This window comes from Nicotiana tomentosiformis, chromosome 8, assembly GCF_000390325.3.
Source record: "Nicotiana tomentosiformis chromosome 8, ASM39032v3, whole genome shotgun sequence".
Taxonomy (NCBI): Eukaryota; Viridiplantae; Streptophyta; class Magnoliopsida; order Solanales; family Solanaceae; genus Nicotiana; species Nicotiana tomentosiformis.
Genome location: NC_090819.1, coordinates 53,473,344 through 53,486,830, shown reverse-complemented (window position 1 = coordinate 53,486,830; position 13,487 = coordinate 53,473,344). Strand labels below are relative to the sequence as shown.

Sequence of the window (13,487 nt, the reverse complement as noted above, 5' to 3'; positions counted from 1 at the left end):
ATTTGATTGTAGCCATAGGGCATAACTGGAATGGGCGTGACCAATTGTACATACCTCTGTTACTATTGAAGGTAACTCAAAATGCTTATATTCCTCTGCCTGAATTGTAAATACTGATAATCTTCATTAACCGGGTGCCTCGTACCCTTCCTCACCTTGCTTCTTTTACTTGTTGAAACTTGTATCTATCTTCTAAATCTCTCATTGCCCTTCACCATAGGGGTGGATCGACATTCTTGCCTTAAGGCTCCTTATAAAGAAGCTTACACGTCTTAATACCTACAAGATCTGCTGAAGACCTCACATTTACTCATCATAAGCATGATGCAAAAATTGAGTTCCTCTGACTCAACTCTTCCACAGTCGCATTCAATCCCTTACCAACCGTCTTTCTAGATGTAGGCATCATTGTATTACGAATAGAATAGAATTTAGGAGTGTGAATTCTTATAAGTGAGCTCTACCACACGATCTAGAGCAAGAAGAAAGAGTGACAGTCCTAAATGCCCTGTAGCCTCCTGCTTATAAGTGTGGTGGATGACACACCCATAAATAAGACTCTACTAGACACGGCTTGTAGACTCCCTAGGACAGAACTGCTCTGATACCACTTTTGTCACGACCCAAACCGATGGGCCACAACGGGCACCCGGTACCTTACTCAACTGAGTACCTACGTAACGTATCTTCGTATCATAATATCATAGGTAAATGAGTCAGAGAGGCTATCGTGAGATAAGTAGAATAAAACATGGGGAAATACTCGACATTGGATGACCCAACATATAATCCAAACTTATATGTATGGCGTACGGGCCTATATGGCCAAAATAATCATTCGTACACCGAACATAGGCCGACAAGGCCATACAATCTTTCATATACATGACATATGTCTACAAGCCTCTAAGTGTACATAAACGTCATAAGGCCGAGACAGGGCCCCGACATACCAATCAATATATGTCTAAATCATACTAACCAAACAAGCAACTACGGAGCAAATGGAGCGCACCAACATCTTTCGCTGAGCTGATAACCTACTTGGAGGACGCTCGACCTATCTATCAGGACTTGCGGGCATGAAATGCAGCGTGCCCAGGCAAAGGGATGTCAGTACGAATAATGTACTGAGTATGTAAGACACATAAATAAGTATACAAAAGACATGGAAGAAATATAGAGTAAGTGACTCAACCTGTGAGTCTGAATAACTCTTTAAATCATGAAATTATTATAGTGTCATGCATATGCGTATGAATGTCATGTCGTGCATAGGTACATGTGTTCATAACATCATCAAGCCTCTGAGAACATCCCATCATATCATCTCGGCCACTGTGGGCAAATCATCAACGTATACCAGCTGATCAGGTGGTGGTGCGTATATAACACCGTAACCTTTTTCCCATATCCCATATACATATATATATATATATATATATATATATATATATATATATATATATATATATATATATATATATATATATATATATATATATATATATATATATATACATATATACGCGTATATAATGTCGTCTGGTCATGGGTCAATGTACATGTATAAATGAATGCAGTGCATGAGAAGTACATCAATAAAATCTCTCCGAATGTCATAAGACCATTATACCTCTGATTAATATCATGAAACAAACTTTATCAACATACGTATTTTCTGAGACCCATGAACAGACGATAGAATAATAAGACATATGGGAATTCAAGAACATATACACCTCTAATACTTCTATGAATAGAGTCATTAATGATAGTTGTGCATTTACTCGTTTCGTTTGTATCGTATAGATCATGCCAAAAGGAAAGAAGGGATAGCCTTAACATAACTGAGCCGATTCTCTTGACAATCTCTCTAACACACGTCTTTTGCGAAGAACACATAATGACGGATCGAAGTAGGGAAAAATCCGAATGATATTCTTGAAAAAGATTGCACCGTACTTCCTTAGAATCGTAAAATCCCATGTTGCTAAATATTAAGTAGTCTTGTATGAGATTTGATTGTACCAAATCACATATACAATTTGTATGAAATTATACACGGTTTTGATAATATACCAGCTCCAACCATTGTCAAATTTGGCTTAACTTTGTGCTAAAATGATGCTTGTAGCTCCTAATCTCAAGGGGGGTAAGCAAGCATTAGCTTGCATGTGCTAAAGTGAAGATTTGTATGCAAATCTCGTTCAGAAGATTAAAAAGGGGTGAATCATTTAATGGAAACCTTGCTACATAATACATGAGTAACAAATCACTTAATGGACACCTTGCTACATAATACATGAGTCACTTAATGTAGTTTTATGTGGATGCCACGTTTTGTGTCCAATCTTTATCCAAAGACTTCAATTAATCAACCTCTAATTATTAATTAACTAGGTAATGTCTCATTACCCAATAATTAACCAATTACCCACATAATTAAGAATTATTTCCACTTACTTAAAATACTACTCACTTCTCACATACCTTATACATCCTACTATCATGGTCATGTGGTACCTTGTATGGCTCTAGTCCATAAATACCGGGTATTTTAGCTCGGTCCATATTTTATCCCAACATGTCAAACTTCGACGAAACTCGTTTTCTTTGATTCGCTTACCCTTTCACCTTCACGAATTTACTTATCACATGTTTGAAATAGCATAATGCTTATAATCTCAAAATAATCTCATTCCCGAACTTACGTGATTAGCTTACGATGAAACTTTAACGTACGAAAATGCGGAAGGTAACATCTCATTTTCGAGCTCATATTAATTTACTTATGGCGTACTTTCACGTACGAAAACATGGGGTGTAACAATTCCGACAACAGGCGAAATCATAACCCTAGACTTTTCAATCATGTCTAAAGCATTTGCACGGTTAGTTATAAATTATAGCATTGTAATCACTTTAATCTTAATTAGTAAATATTCAAATCATTATTTAATATTTCTGAAGGGTAATTACTTGAATTCTTGCACAACTAGTAATTTTGATTAGTAGATTAATTCTCTGTGGGATTTGAGTCTGGACTTGTAGACTAGATTTTATTTGCAACGACCGCTAGACCTCTTAGGTGGCTCTTAGGAGGCATTGTTGGGCGTGATCAAATTTTGGATCTGTTACCAAGGAATTAACGGTGTTATTAATTACAACGAGCAGAATTGCTAGGATTATTAATTTTGTCAACCTTCTTGAGTTTAGTTTCATTACATAGAAATTCTAACGTTCGTAGTCTTATGTGTTATAGGTGCATGCCTAGAAACTCCTCAAGAATTGGTAAATTGTTTGAACCATTATCAGACCCTGAGAAAGCATTCAAGGCACTAAATCGAGCAAACAAGAAAGACAAACAACAACAGAACTCAACAGAACAAATTGAACTAGACATGGGTGATGTCATAGACAATCGAAACAACAGAAATATTGTGAACGACCCGAATAATCAGGGTGTAGCACCTCTTGTGCCAGAAGCAGCCTTGTTTGATTGGGCATAACCCACCACTGAAAATCTGACAAACACAATTGCAGTCCCTCAGATACAAGCAAAATTATTTCAAATCACAAACAACATGCTACATCTGTTGTAGAACAAGGGATTGTTTTCGGGGTCTTACATTGAAGATCCACAGTAGCATCTGAAAAATCTCTTGTCGATTTGTGTCATTCAAAGGCAACCGAATATGACACTGGAAGAAATTAGACTGTTGTTGTTTCCATTCTCAGTGGCAGGAGAGGCTCAAACGTCACTCAATTTGCTCCCCATAAACTCCATCACTACTTGGGAGGAATTAGTCAAGTAGTTTTTGAACAAGTTCTACCCACCCAATAAGACTGCCAAACAAGTTGATGAGCTATTAAGCTTCAAGCAGAAACTAGCTAAAAACACTGCAAGAAACGTGGGAGAGGTTTAAGGGGATGTTGGTCAAGTATCCCCATACCATGGCATTCCTCATCAGATGTTGGGACAGACCTTTTACATGGGATTGACAGATAGCTTAAAGGCAAATGTTGATGCTTCAGCAGGTGGAGCATTTTTGAGCAAATCATTTAGTGAGTGTAAGGTCCTACAAGATAAAATCGCTCAAAACTCAGGGTGGATGACAAGGGACACTACAATCACTCCTATAGTTCACTCAGTAGATCTAGACCCAAACAACTCCTATAGTTCACTCAGTAGATCTAGACCCATCATTTGCCACTCTGATGATGCAAATGAGTATCCTCACCAAGAAGATTGATGAATTAGAACAAAAGTAGGTACACATAGTTGATACGACTAATGGAGGCTTATGCACACCTTGCATTAACCAACCATATGTGTGTTCGTGGAACGGTGAAAGTGACAGCCAGAACTACTAAGAAAATATTAAGTATGTGTGCAACTTTGGGGCCCAGAGACAAAGTGGTCAGAATTGGGGATAGCAGAATCAGCAGTATAGGCTATCACAATAGCAGTACAATAATAATAACAATCCTGGAGCTATATGACCATAAGGTCAAGTTGTGCCTTATCAAAGGCAGTAGGGGTACAATCAGCAGAATCAACAACTAGCTTATGAACAACCTCAACAGCAACAGATAGTGAGAAAAGATGACGGGTTGTTCAAATTTAAAGGAATGTTGCAACAAGTCATTGGGTCTAGCGGGAAGATGGAAGAAAAGGTCCACCAGATGCAAGAAAATGTAGTATCACACGACTCAACTATCAAGGGCATTAAGGTTCAACAAGGGCAGATATCCATGGCCCTTAACAATTGTCCTCAAGGGACGTTACCTGCAGACACATATGTCAATCCGAAAGAGCAGGCCCGGAGCATCTAATAGTGGTGAGTCTACGAAATAGTAGAGATCTTGATCTAGAGAAAGAAATTGCTCGTGAAAGCCGACAACTGAGATACTTGTGTCAGTGACACTTGAGTTAGATAAGTCAAGAGCTAAAAGAAGTAGCAGTGCAATATGCCTGGGGGTAACTAAACAAAGAAAAAGAGGTTACAAAGAAAATTGAGCAAGGGCAAGAGGAAGTATCTAAAAAAGTGTCTGAACAGAATCCCACCCAAATCATAGGAAGGAAGAGACCTCCAGCACCCTTCCCGCAGAGGTTGGAAAAATATCAGAAGGATGAGAAATATAAGAAATTAATGGAGATTTTGAAGCAGATTCAGGTGAACATCCCAATTATTGATGCCTTGAGGGTGATGCCCGATTATGTAAAAATGATGAAGGACTTGATGTCATACAAGTTCAACTTTCAAGAATTGGAAACTGTGACATTGACTCAGACCTGTAGTGTTGTTGTGACAAGACCTATAGCTGAGAAGCTATCCGACCCAGAGAGTATCAAAATTTCGTCCACCATAGGCAGCTATGCTTTTGTTAAAGCATTATGTGATTTGGGGGCGAGCATAAACTGGATGCCCTTGCCTATCTATAAAAAGTTAGGCATTGGAAGAGCAAGGCCTATATCTATGTTATTATAGCTAGCTGACCGAACGGTGAAGAGGCTATCAGTTATACTTGATGATGTACTTGTGCAGGTTGGAAAGTTTGTGTTTCTGGCAGATTTTGTTATTCTGGACTGCCAAGTTGATGAAGAGATTCCCATATTTTAGGAATGCCATTCCTGGCCACAAGGAGAGCTCTAATTGATTGTGAAACTGGGAGCTAAAGATGAGACTAAACGATGAAGAAATAACATTCAATGTGCAGAAGTCCATGCGGTGACCTAGTGAGTATGCTAATTGCTCTCTGATTGAAGCAGTGGATGTGATTCTGGAGAAGGAAGATAAGGCACTGAATGCAAAGGACCCTCTAGCAGCCTGCCTCATGAACTTAGAAGAGGTAGATAGTGAGGACTTGGTGGAGTGGGTTTTGGCTATTAAAGGCCAAGGGTACTGGAAAAGAGAGCTCGAATTCGAGACATTACACTTAGAGAAAAGGAAGAACCCTCTAGATAAGTCGTCAATAGAAGAGCCACCACAGTTGGAACTGATACCGTTACCATCTCACCTCAAGAAAGCTTTCTTAGGACCTAACTCATATTTGCCTGTTATTATCTCATCTACTTTGTTAGATGTGCAGGTAGAACATCTTTTGCAGGTGCTGAAGGAGTGAAAAACTACAATTGGGTGGACCATTGCAGACATAAAGGGTATCAGCCTAACATTTTATATACATAAGATTCTACTGGAAGATGGGTACAAACCTTCTAGAGAACATCAACGAAGGTTGAACCCCAACATGAAAGAAGTAGTGAAGAAAGAAGTGTTCAAGTGGTTGGAAGCAGGAATCATTTTCCCCATCTTTGACAGCAATTGGGTCAGCCCAGTTCGGTGTGTGCCAAAGAAGGGTGGAATGAGTATCGTGCACAATGAGAACAACGAGTTGATCTCAATAAGAACAATTACGGGATGGCGAATTTGTATGGACTACAGAATGTTGAACAAGGCCACTCGAAAAGACCATTTTCCTCTACCATTCATTGATCATATGTTAGATAGATTGGCAGGGAGGTCCCATTTTTACTTCCTGGATGGATACTCGGGGTATAGCCAGATCTCTATTACCTTGAAAGATAGAGAGAAAACTTCATTCACCAGTCTATATGGCATATATGCTTTTCGTAGAATGTCGTTTGGCCTATGCAATGCACCCGCCATATTCCAAAGGTGCATGATGGCCATCTTCATAGATATGGTAGAGGACATAATGGAGGTTTTCATGGATGATATCTCAGTGGTGGGAAACTCATTCAATGACTGCCTTATGAATTTGAGAAGAGTACTAAAGAGGTGTATGGAGACTAATCTGGTACTGAACTTGGAAAAGTGCCATTTCATGATACTGGAAGGTATAGTTTTGGGACACTTAGCGTCAAGTAAGGGCATTGAGGTGGACCGTTCTAAGGTTGATGTAATAGAGAAGTTGCTACTACCTACTTCCGTCAAGGCCATAAGAAGTTTCCTTGGTCATGCCGGCTTCACAGGCAGTTTATAAAAGATTTTTCCAAAATTGCTAACCCTTTGTGTAAATTGCTGCAAAGGATCACCCCTTTGTGTTTTCTAATGACTACAGGGTAGCTTTTAAGGAGCTGAAAAAGAGGTTGGTGTCGGCACCTATTATAGTTGCACCTAACTGGGAACAACCATTTGAGCTGATATGCGATGCAAGCTACTATGCTGTGGGAGCAGTGCTTATGCAGCGAAAAGAGAATGTCATGCACCCAATCTATTATGCAAGTAGAACCTTGAGTGGCGCCCAACTAAACTACACTGTGACTGAGAAGGAGATGCTAGTAGTGGTGTTCACATTTGACAAATTCAGGTCATACCTGATAGGCTCGAAGGTAATTGTTTATACGGACCATGCTTCTCTCAGGTACCTAATTGAGAAGGAGTCAAAGTCGTGCCTTATTCGATGGGTGCTATACTACAATAATTTGACTTGGAAATTCGTGACCAAAAGGGAATGGAGAACAAAGTTGTTGATCACTTATCTAGGCTTGAAGGAGCTGAAAAGAAGGTAGAGGTGGAAGAGATCGTGAAGACCTTCCCAGATGAACAACTTTTAGCCACGAGCCTTGAGGTAGTGCCATGTTATGCAGATATTGCAAACTACCTGGCGAGCGGTATTCTTCCCTATGACTTGGCCTTTGTGCAGAAGAAAAAGTTCATTCGTGATTGTCGCATATATTTTTGGGATGAACAATATTTGTTCAGGATTTGCTTTGATAACATGATCTGGAGATGTATCCCCGAGATAGACCAATCTTCTGTTTTGCAGGCATGTCATGCTTCGCCTTATGGAGGCCATTTTGGAGGAGTAAGGACAGCTGCTAAAGTGTTGTAGTCGGGATTTTATTGGCCGACGTTGTTTAAAGATGCACACTTTTGGGTGAAGAGCTGTGATGAGTGCCAACAGACAGGGAATATTTTCCGTCGACATGAGATGTGCATGAACCTAATACATGAGGTGGAAGTATTAGATGTATGGGTAATGGATTTTATGGGACCATTTATCAGCTCATATGTCAACAAGTACATACTGGTAGGTGTGGACTATTTCTCGAAATGGGTAGAAGCTGTGGAACTCCCGACAAATGATGCAAAAGGAGTCATTGGTTTTTAAGAAAAAAAATCATAACTCGATTTGGCACTCCAAGGGTGATCATCAGTGATGGAGGCACCCACTTTTGCAACCGAGCCTTTGCAAAGTTGTTAGAGAAATATGGCGTTCTCCATAAGGTTACCAGTCCATATCACCCACAAACAAGTGGGTAACTGGAGGTGTCAAACAGAGAAATCAAGAGTATTTTGACCAAGAATGTAAATGCTACTCGGACTGATTGGGTCAGAAAACTGGATAATGCACTATGGCCTTACCGCACTGCATTCAAAACTCCGATTGGTATGTCACCATACAAAAGTAGTATCTAGAAAGGTGTGTCACTTATCAGTGGAGTTAGAGAATAGGGCATTCTGGGCATTGAGGCAATTAAATCTTGACATGGAGGTCGCTGGTACGAGTAATGTCATAGAGTTGCATGAACTTGATGAGTTCCGCTATCATGCTTTTGAGAGCAACCGGTTGTACAAAGAGAGGATGAAGATGATCCATGACAAAAATATTGTGGGCGAAATTTTAAGCCTGGAGACATGGTACTATTGTTCAATTCAAGAATGAAATATTTCCCAACTAAGTTGAAGTCACAATGGTTAGGACCATTTCGTGTGCAAATGGTAAATCTGACTGGAGCAGTTGCAATTGAGTCGGAAGATGGAGTTAAGAAGTTCACGGGCAATTGGCAAAATTTGAAACATTACCTTGGCATGGATGAGGAAAATGTTGTGTCAGTGATTTATTTGAAGGAACCCAAGTGTTGACTGAACCTTGGGTATGATTGACTCCGTCGTGCCGCGACGTTAAATCAGGCGCTTCGTGGGAGGCAACCCATTGTAATATTGTATTCGTCATGCCAAGATGTTAACTAAAGCGCTTGTTGGGAGGCAACCCAATTCTTAGTTTATTTTAGCTTAATTAGACTTTTTTTGTTTTGAGGCACTAACAAGTTTTTAGTTAAGTCTTGGTGTTTTAACAGGTACTGGAGCTCGTTGGGAGGTCATAACACTTGGAGTAGTTCACAAAACGGAATGGAAACCACTTGCGTATGCTCCGGACCTCGCCAAGCGAGGCAAGAATCAAGTGAAATAGTTAGCATCGTGCGTTCTAAAGCGCCCTGGATGTCGCACCCGAGGTGACGTCATGCAGTATATAGCACACTTGACCTCATGCTGGTCCTGATGCCACGCACTCTACAGATCGCTTGACCTTGATGACTACCTCGCGTTTCCAATTTTGCCGCGCGGTGGGCGTCGCGTCGCAGCTCGCGAGGCTAGTTAAGTTTTCGGCCCTTTCCTTTTTATAAACCACCCTCCCCCAACCAGTTTAAAACATCAACAAACCATACACACACCTTACATAAAACACCCACCTATCCCTAAACACAACACACACACAACCGCCCAAACACACATGCTCTCCTCTCTCCGAAACCCCACTGCCCCTCCCCTCCACCTCTCACTCACATCAAAACCCCATTAAATCCACTCATTCATACACTCATTCAATCACTACTGCCGTTAATTAAAGACCAATCCTATTTCCCAAACATCTAAGGTATGATTTATAAATCTTTCTTTGTCAAATTTCGAATTGGGTGAAGTGATGAACTAGGACAACTTTTGGGTATGTAGATAAGCTAATAGTGTCTTGTTTTATTTTTTTATTATATAGTGTGGGGTGGGGGATTCTTTAGTTTTTAGGATTGCTTTTAGTTGTTTAATTGAAAAAAAAAATATAGAAAATCGAAAGAATTTATATATATATATATATATATATATATATATATATATATATATATAAATGATTGGACTTTTCCCGATGATGGATCTCCTAGGCAATTTTCTTGAGGGATTAAAGTCTAATCAAAAACCAAAAAAATTATCTTTTAGGTAATAATAATCCCCCATAGTTTTTCTTTGTGCCTTGGTTCTTTTTCATGGGATATTATTGAATCAGGTAGTAGTTTTTTATTTATTTATTATTTTTAGAGTAGATTAGGGTTTAGGGAATAAAAGGATGGGAAAATGTGATTGCTAGCTCGTTTTGACTTGTTTGATATTACCGTATTTTGGCTCTAGCATGTGTATTACCATCCCTATGGTTTGAAAGTGCTTATGATGCCTTATTGAGTAGATAGCATATTTATTGATGCCTATGTCTCGTTTTCTTGGCTTTTGTCACTTTGTGCTTAATGCTTAATATTTTGTGACTCCGTGAATACTCGCTATTGTTTGAGAATCGGAATGGAACCGTCCTTAGTGAGTCATGTGCCATGTATGGTGATAATTTATGTTGTGCGTGTTATTGCATTAGAGTCTAGAACTTGCACGGCATGTGAGTTGAAGCGAAATCCTAGGCTTTGCTCGGTTTGAAAAATAATTTTAGGATTTCTTTGATATTTTTGAGCTTAATGCTTACCACAAATAACAATTATCCATAGTCAACCCTTTTGAGTATGTAGGCTTTTATTTGGCAACCACATTACAAGCATATATCCCTTTGTTCTTAATTGCTATTGTTTTGATCATGTTACATCTTAAAGTGCAGTATTTGTAAAATGAACACTAGAGAAGTAAGAAGGAAACTTGGGTGGTGTTTGAGTGGAACCAATGAAAGAGAAAAAGTGCACGTGTTTTGCAAAAGAATACACTATCAGCGGTAATTTTAAAAAAAAATTGCAAAACAAAAATAAATGTACATAGAAAGAAAGAAAGGTAGATGAATAAATTTATATATTGTCCTTGCTATTAGGTGTGAAGTAAAGTAGTGCTTAAAGAAAAAGGAAACGCTTTTGGGATGATATTGTTTGTGAAATTAAAGCTGGGATTGAAGAAGTTGCGCTTAAAGTTAAATATGTGACGTGTTAAAGTGTTTAGGAGGGTGAGCCACTATTCCAAAAATATATCCTACCCATCTCTTAGCCCACATTACAACCATGAAAAATTTCTAATTGATTTTAGATCGAGCAAGCCTACATTAGTGGAGGTTTACATAATGAGCAAACCTATAGTACTTTGTGTGTGCATGTGACTTCTTTGTGAGAGTGAAGAATTTTCTTTAGATATGTGAGTCCTTAAAATATATGTGAGCATTTGATTCGAATGTATGGATAATTTGCTCTTTTGTTCTTGTTGAGATGGCGCATGATTTTGCGAGGGATAGGTGACATTATTAGATTTCTCTATGATGTTAAGTGTTCAAGCCATGAATGCATTGTGATATTGAGTCAGTTTGTGAGGCTAGGATTATTATGAGCATATTGTCTTGGTGTTGAATAAATTTTTGAGATATGGTATAAAGTAAAGGGAAATGTGTTTTAAAGGCATATGCTAAAGTTTAATTGTGGCTATCAACCATAGTCATAGGTATGGTGTGCTTCGGATGTGTTAAAGGAAATAAAGTGCTCTAGGTTAGCATGAATTGGTGGTTGACTCGAGGACAAGCAACGTCTAAGTGTGGAGTGGTGATGTTTGGCCAGAATTCTATATATTTTGTACATTACTCGCCCTATATTTTGTTGATTATTGGTTAATTGTGTGACATTTGAGCTAATTTATGTTATTTTATGTGTAGGAGTATCGAAAGAAAGGGTCGAATAAAGTTGCACGAAAAGAGGACGAAAATACAAGAAAAGAGCACAAAAATATAAAATACCCAAGCCTGGCTATAGGCCACGTGTAGCCAGCTCTGTAGCCATATTGGCCATGTTATACGCCTCGCCTCGCAAGGTCCTAGGCACGCTACAAGCCTGGCCTCGCGAGATCAGGCGCCCGGTGGTCAAAAGTTCGTGAGATAAAATACTCCGACCCGGATTTGGACTCAAGGACCTGGATCCTAACATATAAATACTCCCTAAAGGAGTTGAGAAAGGGTGAGACATTATTTGGAGAAGAAAAAGGCTATAAAGCACTGTGGAGCAAGGAATCAAATGAGTTTTCCCTCTGTTTCTCTTTACTTTATAGTTAACATCATGATGATTGTTTATACATTTATGAGTGGCTAAACATTCTCATCTAGGGTTTTATGTAACCTATTGGAGGATAATTTTCTACTGCGTTTAATATAAATTTGCCTTTGACTTTTCTCTACTTGTTCAACTACGATTTCATTATTGTTGATTGAAGAGCTCTCAATTGACTGTGCGTAATTAGTGTGTATTGCTTGGAAAAGGGTATACATTTAGGTATTTGTTGAACGACATCTCTCCTAACGTATATGAGGAATCAATACGAAGGGTTTAAAGGTGGGATTAGGAATAACGAAACCTTAGTGCGATTATAGTGAGCGGTAAACTAGTGCCAGCTAGCGTAGTTTGGAAGAATACGTCTAGTAGATTGTGGTAGTTGCTCAGAAGAGAATTACGACACCAAAAGTACTCACGATCGGTAAAGAATACTTAGGCGAATTTGTAAGAAACGTAGTGGGGAGGATTCCGACAATAGGAGAAATCATAACCCTAGACTTTTCAAATCTCGTCTACAACATTTGCTCTGTTAGTTATAAATTATAGCATTTTAATCACTTTACTCTTAATTAGTAAATACTCAAATCATTATTTAATATTTCTTAAGGGTGATTACTTGAATTCTTTCGAAACTAATGGTTGTGATTAGTGATTCGACTCCGAACTTGTAAACGGGATTATATTTGCAACACCCGCTAGACCTCTTAGGAGGCATAGTTGGGCGTGATCAACACACTTCACCCCTCTTATATGTAGGAGCAAGTCAAAATAACAAAAAGTTTTAGTAACTATATTGTTTCCAGGAAAATAGAGTAACATAATCTATAATTGTAGTTGCAGTAGTTGACACAGGATACAAATCGCAAAATCTTGATTTGTTCAAATCTTTCTTTAAAATTGATATGCAAAAATCTTGAGTCTTTGAGAGAGAGAGACGGCAAGGAGGCATCTCTAGGTTGTCCTCCCAAAAACATAATTATATGCTCCTTTTCACCACCGGATAGTACTGTTACCTTTAGTTTGTTATATTATAATTTATACAGATACTCCTATTCGACTATTATGAGAACTGAGAAGACAGATTGCCCAAATTCGACACTAATTATAAGCTTGAATCATTATAATCTAAAAAGCGCCTAACAAGTAATAGAGTAATTGTTTTATTTTCTACAAATGCAAATCCCAGTAATTGGAGGAGTTAAAAGCTTACACTTGGCATTAATTGTCGGACCAAAAGTAAATGAAGTTTCCCTCCTGCCCACAACTAGCGGCGGCAAAATGGATTAGCTATATTTATCTATAAGAAGACCCTTAACGAAATATTATTGCATCTTTTACCCTTTTAAAATAGAGTTTACACGAGACAAAATAGTCATTTATTTATTTT

At 38.6% G+C, this 13,487-nt stretch overlaps 1 long non-coding RNA gene across 1 annotated transcript; it reads left to right on the top strand.

Annotated features, from left to right (window-relative positions):
* The first annotated feature begins 9,466 nt into the window (after positions 1 to 9,466).
* LOC117281470 (uncharacterized) lies at positions 9,467 to 12,218 on the top strand. Its single transcript, XR_004512104.2, has 2 exons — positions 9,467 to 9,690; positions 11,710 to 12,218. It is a non-coding gene; the product is annotated as an uncharacterized lncRNA (long non-coding RNA).
* The last annotated feature ends 1,269 nt before the right edge of the window (positions 12,219 to 13,487 follow it).